Source organism: Cornus florida, unplaced genomic scaffold (assembly GCF_030987335.1).
Source record: "Cornus florida cultivar Cherokee Brave unplaced genomic scaffold, ASM3098733v1 CherokeeBrave_3.0.0_Hap2_Chr08, whole genome shotgun sequence".
Taxonomy (NCBI): domain Eukaryota; kingdom Viridiplantae; phylum Streptophyta; class Magnoliopsida; order Cornales; family Cornaceae; genus Cornus; species Cornus florida.
The window spans coordinates 32,584,772-32,599,533 of NW_026775578.1; the positions used below are offsets into that span (position 1 = coordinate 32,584,772).

General features: G+C 34.2%; 1 long non-coding RNA gene across 1 annotated transcript; it reads right to left on the reverse strand.

Annotated features, from left to right (window-relative positions):
• Positions 1–2,327: 2,327 nt before the first annotated feature.
• On the reverse strand, positions 2,328–13,498 carry LOC132271174 (uncharacterized). Its single transcript, XR_009469658.1, has 3 exons — positions 13,377–13,498; positions 7,826–7,934; positions 2,328–2,580 (listed from the first exon to the last, which is right to left on the reverse strand). It is a non-coding gene; the product is annotated as an uncharacterized LOC132271174 (long non-coding RNA).
• Between the last annotated feature and the right edge of the window lie 1,264 nt (positions 13,499–14,762).

A 14,762-nucleotide genomic window follows, 5' to 3' on the forward strand; every position in this document is an offset into this window, starting at 1 on the left:
TGACTCTTGAATTCTCTTGGTAGCCTTGTTTTAAACTATATCCTTTTATATTTCTCACCAGTGTTGTCAAAGGCAAGGCTCGAGACTTGCGCCTGTTGTGTGCCCGGGCTAGCCTTTGACCACATTTACCCATTTAATATGGAACATGAATGATTTAATAGTAATTTGCCTTGCGGATAGGTTCTAGAGGACTTCTAGTGCTTATGCACCTTGGACCTTTGATAACACTAATCATTGCAGGCTTGAGACTTGTGCATGTTGTGTGCCTGGGCTCACCTTTGACAACATTTGCGCCTTTAATATGTGCACCTCACTTGACCTTGGCACGTTTTGCCTTGGCTCTAGGTTGTAGAGGACCTCTAGTGTCTATGTGCTTTGGACCTTTAATAACACTGATCATTGCAGCCTCTTTCATGACTATATTTACAATGCCTCCATGCATCTATTCCTATGATGCAAGAGTCTTCATACGTGCGTTCGAGCCAAGATTTCATCCATTTCAACCCATGTGCTCGGAATTTAGAATTCTGATTATTTTTATGCAAGTTATGGTTCATGGTGATATTTTTACATTGGGTATTGAGCATTGCAAATATGTCACATCTCGTAATCTTTTTGGTAGTCTGGCCATGCCCTCACGCATATATATGTGTGTGTGTGTGGATGTATATTCAGCATTTTTCCTTGACTGCAATGATTAAATTTTGTAAGGTTAATAAAAATAAAGAGCTGCTGATGAAGGGGCTCTCTTGAGAGATGAGATAGTCTCCTGACAGAGTAATGGTACAAAAAATGATTTATTTTTATTTTTTTGTTTTGGGGCTGTAGGCATAGTTAGGGGTGTGGCAAAATAGGTTATGACCCATCAACCCGTTCATATTCGTTCGTTTTAAAATGGATATGGGTGAATCGTTTTAAAATATAAGTAAAAATGGGTGACCCATTTTTAATCCATTATTATAGAGGGTTAAATGAGTTGAATATGAGTCAACCATTTTGATCCATATTTCACCTATTATATAAGAGACTCAGTTTCACAACTTCTATTTGACTCAAATTCACCTCTTTTTTATTAAAATTCTCTCGCATGATTTCAAATTCTTTTTCTTCCACTATCTCTCTACATCATGGACTACTCGTGTATGTAATACTGCGGTTCGAAAGAAACCTATGTTTACATCTCAAAGGAGGACGACCTGATTTATTCATATAATTATTTATTCTATAAAAAGCTTAACAAATGATTTCATATTTTATATATATATATATAATATCTTACATGTCTAGTCACAAAATAAATGAGTGGATTTACAATTATTCATACATATTTTTACAAACTTTTATCCATCTAAAATAAAAAACTATAATAATTGTTATATTTATATATATATATGGTGTGAGGTCCACTATTTATGAAAATTTGGAAGAAATGAATGAAATTAGTAGTGTGGCCCACCACTGAGAGAATTTAGACGCTGGCTTGAATTATGTGTATAGGTTTATTGTATATATAATGTTGTAGGTGTGAACACATTAAATATATATAAGCAAGTTGTTTCCTTAGCTTGCTTTGTAAGCTTGGCTAAGTTTGTATAGAAAAAACATTGAAGAAAAAGTAGGGTAATAAGAAGAAAAAGTAAAGGAAATAATTAGAATTAATTTTAGAAAAACACATTTTGGGGGGGGGGGGGGGGTACAAATTATAAACATTTATTACTATATATATATATACATATATATTTTAATGAACAAGCATGTGCCTGGGGCAGCTCCCCTAGGCACAAACTGGCTCTGCCCTTGATCGTGAAGGTAATTTCATCAAATAATTCATAAAAATTTGAAAACAAAATAATAATAAATAAAAAATAATTTACTAATTGATATTGAAGAATACTAGTTTGGTCAATTTGTTAAACTGAAACCGTGAAACCATTGAAGACTTGAAGTGAAATTCCGTTTTAAGCCTTACTTTCAGACATCAATAACCTTAATTGTTTTACTTTAATAAATAGACCTTGCTAATAGGTCTTAACAATATTTCCTTGAATATTTATCATGTCAACTTTAACAATATTCGAGTAATGTTAATACATTCCTTCGACCCACTTGTATGATCTCATTCTAGATGCTAAAATCAAATTTTCATCCTTCGTGTGCATCTATGTTTCTCTTATTGAGATTTCTTAATGTTCCCAACATCATCAAACTCCATGATACAAAATCATACAATTCCTACTTGTATTCACGCTCCAAATTCTTGTCGCGCAACGGGACATTATCAACCCAATTGGGTTAATATTTTTCCTTTTATGGAGAGAATAACAGTCTTTTAATATATGCTAAAAAAGCCATTATGAATAAATGTTCAACCCAAAAAAATAAAATAATAATGTCTATCATCTGGTTAAAATTCAACTAATTGAACAGATTTGGGTGCAATTGTCCCAGCAAATCTATTTACAAAGCTTCGAAAAGTTTCATATTTTTCGGACATATTCGGATCTTCTGCTAATACTGCACCCGGACACGGTTCGAACTGCTCACAACATTTCTGCAAAGAATCCGGACTCTTCTCACAAACTGCAACAAATAATTCATAGAAATGCAATTATACTCTTTAACCAAATACAGAAAACATCATAGTTGGCAATAATTCAATAAACAATAATATATAGAAGTGCAATTATGACCATTTAGCTTATTGATTAAACTCCCTTGTCAACATATCATCCAATTCAAATATATTCCCGTAAAAGATAGCTACTAAAATTAATGTGAGATAATTATTTTATACATATAATATATAAAAAAAGTGTGATATAGTTGTTATATAATATACATAATATTATATATATATATATACACACACACACACACACAGATACATAGATATGATTATATAAGTGAGATATAGTGGTTTTGATTACTAATGTAGCAGTCTAAGTAAGCTTTTAGTGTGAGCCGCAGTAATAAGGCCAAAATGCATGCTAGTTTTCCATCTTCTTAGCTGTATGATTCTCCAAAGACTTGAATTAACCAATCTCTCTCTGTCTCTCTCTCCCCGTATATATACACACCGCATAGCCCGTAACATCACACTCATTCGCCATCTTTCCTCTTGTAGATCCTTGTTATATCTTGAGAATGGCAACTTAAACTCTCTCTCTCTCTCCTAGTACTCTGTCTACATTCATTCACCATCTGTTCTCTGTGGTCCTTGTTATACTACTTGAGAACCAAATAACTATGGAACCTTACAGATTCTCTAGCCTTGACGAAATTTTGAAGCACCAATCATCTCAAAAACCAAAGTTCACGGGGTTGCCATTCCAACGGACAAAGTCTGAATCCGGAATACCCTATGAGGGCAATCGTGTTTCTGAGATGTTTGGGGAGCCTTACTGCAAGGGGAGTCCATCATCCCCTCATTCACTTTCCCCTCCATACCTGCCATTGTCATCATCATCCTCTATGCCAGATCCTCATACTCTCCGAACAATGATCGAAAACCTCAAGGATGACGCTGACCGTGAGAAGGAGAAGAGCATGGATAAGCATTCGGTAGCAGCAAACAAGTGTGTGTACAACAAGGGACCATCGACAAGCGAAGAAAAGCTGTATCCTCCACCGATTTCTTACTTGAAATTATCTAATACTGGTAAGCCTTTTGTTTACCATAAATTGGATGAGAATTCTGACAAGTTTGTTCGCACGGAGATAAGGATTCCTCCTCATGGTGTTCTGGCTGCTTCAAGGGAAAATGGACACTTGAAGTTGAACTTTGCCGATGAAGAAGAGGAGGAGGAGGAGGAGGGGGAGGGGGAGGGGGAGGAGGCATAAGAGGGAACAAGAAACTAGCAAGTCAGGAGGAGGAGGCATAAGAGGAACAAGACTAGCTAATCATGAGAGAAAAATTCAAGTTCTAGGGTAATAATGTGTTTGTGCGTTTGATAATTGTTTTCCATCAATGTTAATTAGACAATGAGTTCTTAAATATTCCATGCAATAACAGGTGTGTTTATGTGCTAAGGGAAGCACGGAATGGATTTGTTATCAAGTTTGGTGTTTTTAGAGTTTGCTTCTTGTTTTATATTTGGCAATGTTTTGTTTTATTATATAAATTCAGAACTTATATTTTGATCTACAAGTAGATAAATTTAGAATAATCCAATCTAGGGTTCAACATTGTTGAGAATGTTCTTAAAGAAATGCTATAGTTATGGAAGAACGTGAATTGATGTGAATGATTATTGTCTCCTATCAAAGAAGTGAAAGGAAGAAAGAAAAGAACAATGGTATTAGTTATTGACGGTTGAGGGAAGGTATCGTTGAGGGAAAATAAAGTTGCGAATTAGTTATTTGTCGTTAAGAAAATTTAACGTTATTAATTGGTTATTCGCTACTTTTTGTCGTGCATGAATTAAACCATTTCCAAATTCAGCAACATCTGATCCTACTCAAATAGTTGCTTTTGAATTAATCAGTTTAGTAATCACCATGGGCAATAGGCAAATCCTCTGTCATTTTGTTTCGTAGATAAATTTGTCGTCTTCTGAAATTAACCCGTTATATTTTTCAAATGACCACTGTCAAAATTTTATAGGATTTTTTTTTAAACAAACAATTATTTTTAAAGAACTGCCTAATTGCACCTACAAGAACTTGAATTCTTACTTCAGGGAAAAAAAAAAAAAGGGGATAATGGCCCTTTGCTTAAAAAGCTAAATGAATACTATTTATTTAAGTAGAACCTAAAGGAACCAAAGCTATTTTCTTCATCAATATGATGTAATCTTATCAGCTAGGGATATAAACACATAAATGTTTCGAGACACAGTAAAAGAGGCCTCTTTTAAGTGCATTTCAAATGTTAGTGATAAATTGATAAACCTATTCTTTCAGACATAACTAATCATAACCTTTGATAAAATCTATGGACGATAGATATATCTATAATTAACTGAACGAGTCAATGAAACATTATACTGTTTTTCACATGAAAATCTGCACAAATGAGTTGATAGATCTTCTTGGTGGAAACCCCTAGATGGTAAATAAGTAAGAGGCATGACCACTCATACCAACATCAACCCATCTTTCTCCTTTCTATCTTTACTAATAAGGAACAAATAAGAAAGATGAAAGACAACACTTACAGTAACATCAATCCATCTTTAATTCACGAAACACCATATTAGAAAATCTGTTTAATTTGGAAACAAGATCTAATGGAACCAATGCATCGTCAATCATGAGCCTACTTAATTAGAACAAAAGCACATGGGAACTCGGAAATCTTATATAGCGAAAATATGTTTCGGCGTATTAGTTAAGACTACTGCAATTGCTTTATTTGTCTCCATGCCTTCCCAAAAAAACAAGTGCTAAGAAGCCTATATCCAATAATGGCCTTAGTTTTTTCAGTCTTGGGGTCAGGACAATGTGGCACTACAAATTTCATCCCAATATTGATTAGCATTTAGGAAGGAAGGAGTGATATTAAAAATACATCTACTACATATTATGTGCCGATATTTATGACAAAAAAGAGTAAGCACGCAGTCAAGGGCTAAGACCTTTATGGCATGCATTTGAAATGAAAAGTGTTGTAGAGAATGAAATCATAGGCTCACTGAATTCTCCAAAATTGAACTGGTTGGTTAAGTGAAGTTACAAATGAGGACCAGTAGAAATATAAAATGCATAAGAATTTTCTTTAAATAATCATGATATTTAGGCGAAGATACAAAACGAGAACTGCAGCCGGAGGGTTTTGCAACCCTTGGATGCATTGGGTGGGAGCCATGCTGGGTCCCACCCAATTCATCCAAGGGTTGTAGAAACCTTCAGCTGCAGTTTCTATTCGTTTCGTGCTCTGAAGCCTCCTGAGTCTCTACGTGCTAAGTTCATACACTTGAGTTCAACCACAACCCGGAAGTCACTTCCGTGTCAATCAATTAAGTTTTTGAAATTGAGACAGCCTATTAAACTAAGTCCAAGGCAGCTAAGCATCATTGGCTTGGTCTATGGAGGAAGGTTATTTGCCGCAAGTTTTGTAGTTGAAAAGGTGAAGTAGTAGACTTGTCAAACTGACTTGGCTTTCTCATCGGGACAAAGCATTTATTGAAGTCAATCTCTTGGTGCTTGAGGTTCAGGTACCGGCGGAGAGAGAGACGCGGGGGGTGGGGGGGGGGGGGGGGGTGGGGGTTGGGGGGAGAGGGGAGTGAGAGGAGAATTAGTAAACCTGCCATACTCAATTCATATCATTTGAATTGGTCTCTAGGTTTACAACAATAGAACCGATTTACAAATTGTGCTAAGATAGACAAAATACCAACCCACCTACAAGCCCAATGCTGATTTCCAAAATGTCCTTGATTTATATGAAGCTGGAGTGACCAGAGAATGCGGTTTCGGAGGCTTTCAAAGTCTCCTTTCAAAGCTCAAGCAGCTACTCAGTGTAACCTTGCTGTGCTGTGCATTGACTCCATCCACTGTATGCTCTCCTGCTCCCAAATTCTAGGTGTTTACCCTTCGTTTACCTCACCCATGGCACAGAGTGCTCGCTTGTGCTCCACAGCACAGGAAGGAGTCAGCTTGCTGAAGCAATAGTTCAATCTCCAACGTCAATTTTTTTTAGTCACACAAGTACGTTCACCTCTGCGGAGGGCCATTTGCCACCGGGTTCTTATGGAGGATAAATCAAATCACTCTATCACCATGTTCTTCTTCTTCTTCATCTGTCTCTTCAGTTTGAATACGATAATTCTTCTTTTAATTACTTGCTTAACTCGACTCCATCAAAGTAATTCCTAATTTTCATGTGGAAAAGAGCCTCATGCACCTCTCTCATTCGCTTAATTTGAACTTATGAAGAAGCTGATAACATAGTTTCTCAACCCCTTAAAAAGCTTTGGCAAATGCTTCAATTTTCTGGCTCTAGGAAGAGAGAGAAACAAACAAACAAACAAAAACACACACACACACTTAAGCACCACATCCACTTGATCTATCTATTTAAATTCTCTCATCAATTTTCATGAGTTATTCATTCTTTATTCTTAAAAGTTAAAACATCTCAAAAATCCTCCAAAGGTTATTCTCAAAACCCTAGCTTCATCATCATCATCATCCTCCTTGCCTTTATCCCATATGGATATATAGGGTCGGCTACATTAATTATTTTTCCCCATTCTTTCCTATTGTATACCATGTCTTCTCTTAGATTTAATTTTTTAAAATTGTTTTTAATTACTTCCTCCCATGTAAATTTTGGTCTGCCTCTTTGTCGCTTACCTTCTAGGAATACAACTCTTCTTCTTCTAACCGGTGCATAATCGGATATACCATTAATATGACCATACCACCTACTTTCTCTAGTTTTATCATATATAGGCACTACACCAATTGTTCCCCTGGCACGTTCATTATTAATCTTTATTTCTTTTAGTTATTTGTATTATCCAACGTAGCATCCTTATTTCCGCATCATGGATGAGCTGTTCTTGTGTCTTTTTCAAGACCCTGGGGCTTATAGATTCAAAAAACATCTAAATAGACAGATGATAACAACCTACACGAAACATCAAGAACCTAGAGCAGCCAGCAATATAGCAAAGTAGATAATAACCAATCAACACACGGACAAAACCCTAGATCAACATAAAATCACAGCTTTGCAATTCTCATCATGTGTGTGTGTGTATATATATATATATATATATATAGATAAATTCTAAAAAGAACAATAGCAGTAGGCCAAAATTGGTATGTAGTAGCAGATTGAAGACACCAAAGAATACGAAGAATCAAAGTAGAACATTACCTGAGCATTCAGTTTCCAAAAGCACCATCGTCTTCCTCCGAATCGTTGTCACCATTCAGGCCATGCTCTCTGTGACTGTGTCACTGTTTGCAACACTCAAAGACAGCATCTGTTACAATGGGATCACGTGGTGTCACTTAACGTGTGTAAAATTGAAAGTTGAGGATGGGAATTTTTACTAGTTAAGTTTGATTTAAACCAATTTAAAGTGTTAAATGTAAAAAAAAATTTAAAAAAAAATGTTTTTTTGGGCTTATTTGAATTTATAGTGTTCAATATTTGGTGACAAGTAAAGTCTCTTTCACTTGATTTTTTAAAAATTCTATGGGAAATTAGTCCTGTTTAAGTAATATTTAAATTATGATAATTATTTAATTTATTTAAATTTATGTAAGAAATTGATTTATCAAACAGAAATTGAAGATGTATTCAAACTTATTTGAAGGCTTGAGAATTCAGACTCGATCATGTGATATATAACAAACATGCCTTATCGGCTAAATTAACTGATAGAATCTTTACTGCTTAATATTCGATATTTCTGATCAAAAATTAAATTAAAATTTTCAAATATTTATGCTCATAAAATTACTTATTTGATTGTTTAAGAAAAGCAAATAACTACTTCTGCAATTGCAATCAAAAGAGACTTTAATAACTTCTTGTGACAAAATAAATTTAGAATGCCAAATAAAGTCCAAGATGGGAAAAGTTTCACATTTTTTTTTTTTGGCGAAAACTTTCATATTTTTCGCAAGTATCCGGATCCTTTGGTCTGCTATTACAGATGTTATCCACTGCAGAGACTCTTCTTGTATAGGAGTGCTACAAATAATCAGGATTACCTAAGTGGGTCCCACTACACATGTTCAAAGCATTGTTACCTAAGTGGAACAATGATACACTTGCAACGCCTGACTCTGTGAAATTGTTTGAAGAATGATTTTTTTTACCTAAGTAGCCTCCACCACAGCAGGTGGGACCTACAACTACCAACAGTCAATGTCGCAAAGTTTTGAATTTTCATTCTCATTGTGTGAAATGTATTATTTTCCCTTATGTTTCAGGGTCACAAACTCTGTGAAATTGTTTGAAGTATGATTCTTTTTCCCCTCCTTGACTAGATAAAAAATAAAAATAATTCCATAGAGCTGTTAAGATAATTATTATCTAAAAAGGTTGCTATGATTATGAATAAATGTTTTGAGAAATAAAAATAAAAACTGGTTAAAATACATTTATTTCAGCCAATTTTTGTGCAATTATCCCAACTCCATTTATTAGGAAGTTCTTAAAAAAATGTTTCATATTTTTCGTGGTCTGTTTTGTACATAAAAAGTACTATAAAATTACATAAAAGAGGATTGGACAAGTATGATCTTTTCCGTTCCTTTCCTCACTCTTCTTTCTCTATTATGTCAACTTTGGCACTAAAATTTATAAATCTCATAAACTCTGCGTCAAAAAAAAAAAAAAAAGAAAAGAAAAATGCCTAGGGTCAAGTTCCACCAATGTACCTAGAAATATTTTTAAGTATCATAAACTCTACCTAAAAGTGAAAAAATAAATTTAAAAAAAAAGCCCACCATATGTATGTGGCATTTGTACTTTGCCTAGGGTCAAGTTCCTAAATCCTCTTTCGCCAAATACAGAAAACATCATCAATGCCAGGCTGGAAATATTTCAATAAACAATAATATGTATAAGTGAAATTATGACCATTTAGCTTATTGATTAAACTCCCTTGTCAACAATCATCCAATCCAAATATATTTCAGTAAAAGGTATCTACTAAAATTAATGCGAGATAATTATTTTAAACATATAATATATAAAAGAAAAGTGTGATATATTTGTTATATAATAAACATAATAATATTATATATAACTATACATAAATACATACATATATAATTATATAAGTGAGATATAGTGGTTTTGATAACTAATGTAGCAGTCTCTGAAAGCTTTTAATGTGAGACGCAGTTATAAGGCCAAAATGCATGCTAGATGTCCATCTTCTTAGCTTTATGATTCTCCAAGGACTTGAACTAACCAGCCATCTCTCTCTCTCTGTCTCTCTCTCCTGATAGATAAATACACAACATGGCCCCTGTAACACCACACTCATTCACCATCTTTCCTCTTGTAGATCCTTGTTATATCTTGAGAATGGCAGCTTAAACTCCCTCTCAATACTTGTATGCAAATCTCCTAGTATTTTAACTACAATTCATTCACCGTCTTTCTCTCTCTCTCTCTACACATCTCCTAGTACTCTGTCGACAGTCACCATTGTTCTCTTTGTGGTCCTTGTTATACTACTTGAGAACCAAATAGTTATGGAACCTTACAGTTACTCTAGCCTTGAGGAAATCTTGAAGCACCAATCATCTCAAAAACCAAAGTTCACGGGGTTGCCATTCCAACGGATAAAGTCTGAATCCGGAATACCTTATGAGGGCAATCGTGTTTCTGAGATGTTTGGGGAGCCTTACTGCAAGGGGAGTCCTTCATCCCCTCATTCACTTTCCCCTCCATACCTGCCATTGTCATCATCATCTTCTATGCCAGATCCTCATACTTTTCAAACAATGATCGAAAAACACAAGGATGAGGGTGACAATGAGAAGGAGAAGAGCATGGAGAAGCATTCTGCAGCAGCAGACAAGTGTATTTACTACAAAGGATCGTGGACAAGCGAAGAAAATCTGTTTCCTCCACCGATTTCTTACTTAGAATTATCTCAAACTGGTAAACCTTTTGTTTACCATAAATTGGATGAGACTTCTGACAGGCTTGTTCGCAAGGAGATAAGGATTCCTCCTCATTGTGTCCTGGCTGCTTCGAGGGAAAATGGACACTTGAAGTTGAACCTTGCTCGTGAAGAAGAAGAAGAAGAAGAAGAAGAGGAGGAGGAGGAGGAGGCATAAGAGGGAACAAGAAACTAGCTAGTAAGGAGGAGGAGGCATAAGAGGAACAAGAAACTAGCTAGCCATGAGAGATAAATTCAAGTTCTAGGATAATGTGTTTGTTTGTTCAATAATTTTTTCCATCAATGTTAATTAGGCAATTAGGTCTCAAAGAACCCATGCAATCACAGGTGTGTTTATGAGTTATGGGAAGCCTGGAATGGATTTTTGAGCAAGTTTGGTGTTTTGAGAGTTTGCTTCTTGTTTTATATTTGGTAACATTATGTTTTCTTATATAAATTCAGACTTAAAATTTGATTTACTAGTAGATAAATTTGAAATAATCTAATTTAGGGTTCAACATTGTTAGGATTGTTTTTAAAGAAATGCTATAGTTATGGTAGAACATGAATTGATGTGAATGATTATTGCTTCCCATCAAAGAAGTGAAAGGAAGAAAGAAAAGAACAATGATGTTCGTTACTGACGGTTGAGGGAAGGTGATGTCGTTAATAACGACAATATTAGTTATTAATTGTTGAGGGAAAATAAAGTTGTGTATTAGTTATTTGTCGTTAAGAAAATTTAACGTCATTAATTGGTTACTCGTTACTTTTTGTCGTGCATGAATTTAAATCATTTCCGAATTCAGCAACATCTGATCCCATTCAAATAGTCGCATTTGAATTAATCAATTTAGTAATCACTACGGGCAAAAGGCAAATCCTCTGTCATTTTGTTTAATAGATAAAGGTGCATCTTCTGAAATTAATCCATTATATTTTTCACATGAATAGTGTCAAAATTTTATAGATTACTTTTTAAACAATTATTTAAAAAGAATTGCTTAATTGAACCTACAAGAATCACTTGATTTCTCATTTTAGAGAAAAAAGGGATAATGGCCTTTAGATTAAAAGGCTAAATGAATAATATTGTTTAAGTAGAACCCAAAGAAACCAAATCTATTTTCTTCATGATGTTATCTTATCAGCAAAGGCAAATAAATAATAAATGTTTCTAGACACAGTTAAAGAAACCACTTTTAAGTGCATTTCAAATGTTAGTGATAAATCGATAAAGATGTTCTTTCAGACATGACTAATCAGAAGCTTTGGCAACTGAATCAGAGAATGAAACATTATATTGTTTTTCACATGAAAATCTGTACAAATGAGTCAATAGGAGATCTTTTGGGTGGAAACCCCTAGATGGTAAATTACGTAAGAGGCAAGACAACTCATAACAAAATCAAACCATCTTTCTTCTTTTTCTCTTCACTAGTAAGGAACAAACAAGAAAGATGAAAGACAGCTCATAATAACATCAACCCATCTTTAATTCATGAAACCCGTGCACATTAAGCATTAGAAAATCCGTTCAACTTGGTAACAAAGATCTAATGGAACCAATGCATAGTCCATCATGAGCTTACCTAATTAGAACAAAAGCACTTGGGAACTCCCGTTGCCACCCCAGCCTTCCAAGAAAACAAAGTGCTAAGAAGCCTAATCCAATAATGGTCTTAGTTTTTTCGATCTAGGGGTCAGGCCAATGTGGCATCACAAATTTGATACCGATATCAATTAGCATTTAGTAAGGAATGTGTTATATAACACAATGTATTTACTACGCATTATGTGCTGATATTTATGATAAAAAAAGAGTAAGCATACAGTCAAGGCCCAAGACCTTTATAGCATGCATTTGAAATGAAATGTGTTGTAGAGAACGAAATCACAGGCTCACTGAAGTCTCCAAGCTTTAACTGGTTGGTTAAGTGAAGTTACAAATGAGGTCCAGTGGACATAAAAAACGTGTAAGAATTATCTTTAAATTACTCAATCAAACTAATTAGTAATTTTCATTAGGAAAAGAGACTCATGCACCTCTTGACTCCTTACTTTGAACTTCTCAATTTCTCAACCCCTTCAAAAAAAAAAATTGGCAATGCTTTGCTTTAGAAAACACACGCACACACACAAGCACGCTTTTTTTGGCAACACACACACTTAAGCACCACATCCACTTGACCAGTTAAATTCTCTCATCAATTATCATGAGTTCTTTTGTTTTTTTTTTTTTTCTTTACGATAACCAGGGTGTCCAAGGCTTTGCACTAACTAATCCACGGGACCCATGCAAGGCGTCCCGGGGGTCCCCCCACCCCTCCCACGGATCAGGTAAAGATCGGACTATGTCCGTAGGCGTGGCCCTTTAAGGAACTGTTTGCACCGAGGAGGAATCAATACTAAGACCCGGTGCCTCATGAGGCACCAAGACACAAGTCTTTTCTCACTAGACCAACCCCTTGGGGTTAGTTATCATGAGTTCTTCTTCATTGCTGATTCTTAAAACATCTAAACTCCTCCCAAGTTCACTCTCAAAACCCTAGCTTATAACATTCAAACAACCTCTAAACATAAGCCAGCAATATTTAGCAAAGTATACAAAATCCATAATAACCAATCAACGCACGGAGAAAACCCTAGATCAACATACAATCACAGCTTTGCAATTCTCCTCATATTTATATATAGAAAAATTCAAAAAACAAAAAACAAAACCAATAAGCCAAAATTGGTATGTAGTAGCAGATTTAAGACACCAGAATACGAAGAATCAAAGTTGAACATTACCTGAACATTCTTCCTAAAGCACCATCGCCTTCCTCAGAGTCGTCGTCACCATTCAGGCCATACTCTCTGTGTTACACTTGAAACTTGGAAGAAATGACCTGTTACAGTGGGTCACGTGCTGTCACGTGGTTTTTGATTAAAATTGAAAGTTGAGGATGAAAATTTTTACGAGTTAACTGAATTTTAAATTTTTTTTTTTTTTTTCATGCTTATTTGAATTTGTTGTGTTCAATATTTGGTGCTCAACGTTTAAAAACCCTTACATTTTTTAAATATTTAAAATGTTCTTAAAACAAATAAAAAATAAAGGATTTTTTTTTATAAAAAAACTCAGCCCAAAAGTTATTTATTTAATATTTATTGTTTATTTATTATATTTATTTATTATGTATTATTTATTTTTATTTAAAAATACCCAAAATTCCCTTGAGGGTATTTTGGGATTTTTATTTTAAAAAAATTGGTCAAAATTAATAATTAGGAGATAATTTGTTACAAATTTTTAAAATATAATAATTTATATGCACTTAATAAAATGCATTGTTTTTTGAACATTTTTATATGGTAGATTCTTTTTTGACACTTTATCCAAAATTTAAATACAATTGATTTATCAAAGAAGAATTGGAGATGATATTCAAAGATCATACTTATTAGAAGTCTAGACTTATTAATAATGTGATTTGTTACAATAACTTAATACATCACCAACTCGACAACATGAGACCCACCACAATATGTGAGCTTTCGGTTGTTAGGTATTTGCTTTCGGTTGATAGGTGTTTTATGTTTTCGAGCTATCGTATTTTCACTAATATTCTGTATTTCTACCAACACAATTCATCAACTAGGTAGGAATAAATTAAATTTAAATTTTCAAATTTTATGCTCACGTGACTACGTGAGATCCACCACAACTTTCAAGCTGTCCGTTGTTTGGTATTTTAGAGTTTTTCTTATTACAAAAGTGTCTATGTCAGCTAAATTAAATAATTAACTAATATTCAATATTTCTGACCGACACAATTCATCGACTAGATAAGAATAAAATAAATTTCAAATTTCAAATTTAATGTTTCAGAAAAAGCAAATAACTACTTCTGCAATTGCAATCAATTAATCAATGAGACTTAATAACTTCTTGTGACCAAATAAATTTAGAATGCCAAGTAAATGAAACTGATAAAAGGAGTACTTTTCTTTTCAAAAATATGACCTCAGCCTCTCTATTAATTCCTACTAAATGTTACAACGGCTTACATAGGGTGTTATTATAATTTTGTTTAAGTGTTCATTAAAATAAATAAAAAATGCTTTTAGTAAGAAATTACATTATAAGATTCATCTATGTTCCGAGTATTGAAATTACATTATAAGAGTTCTTAA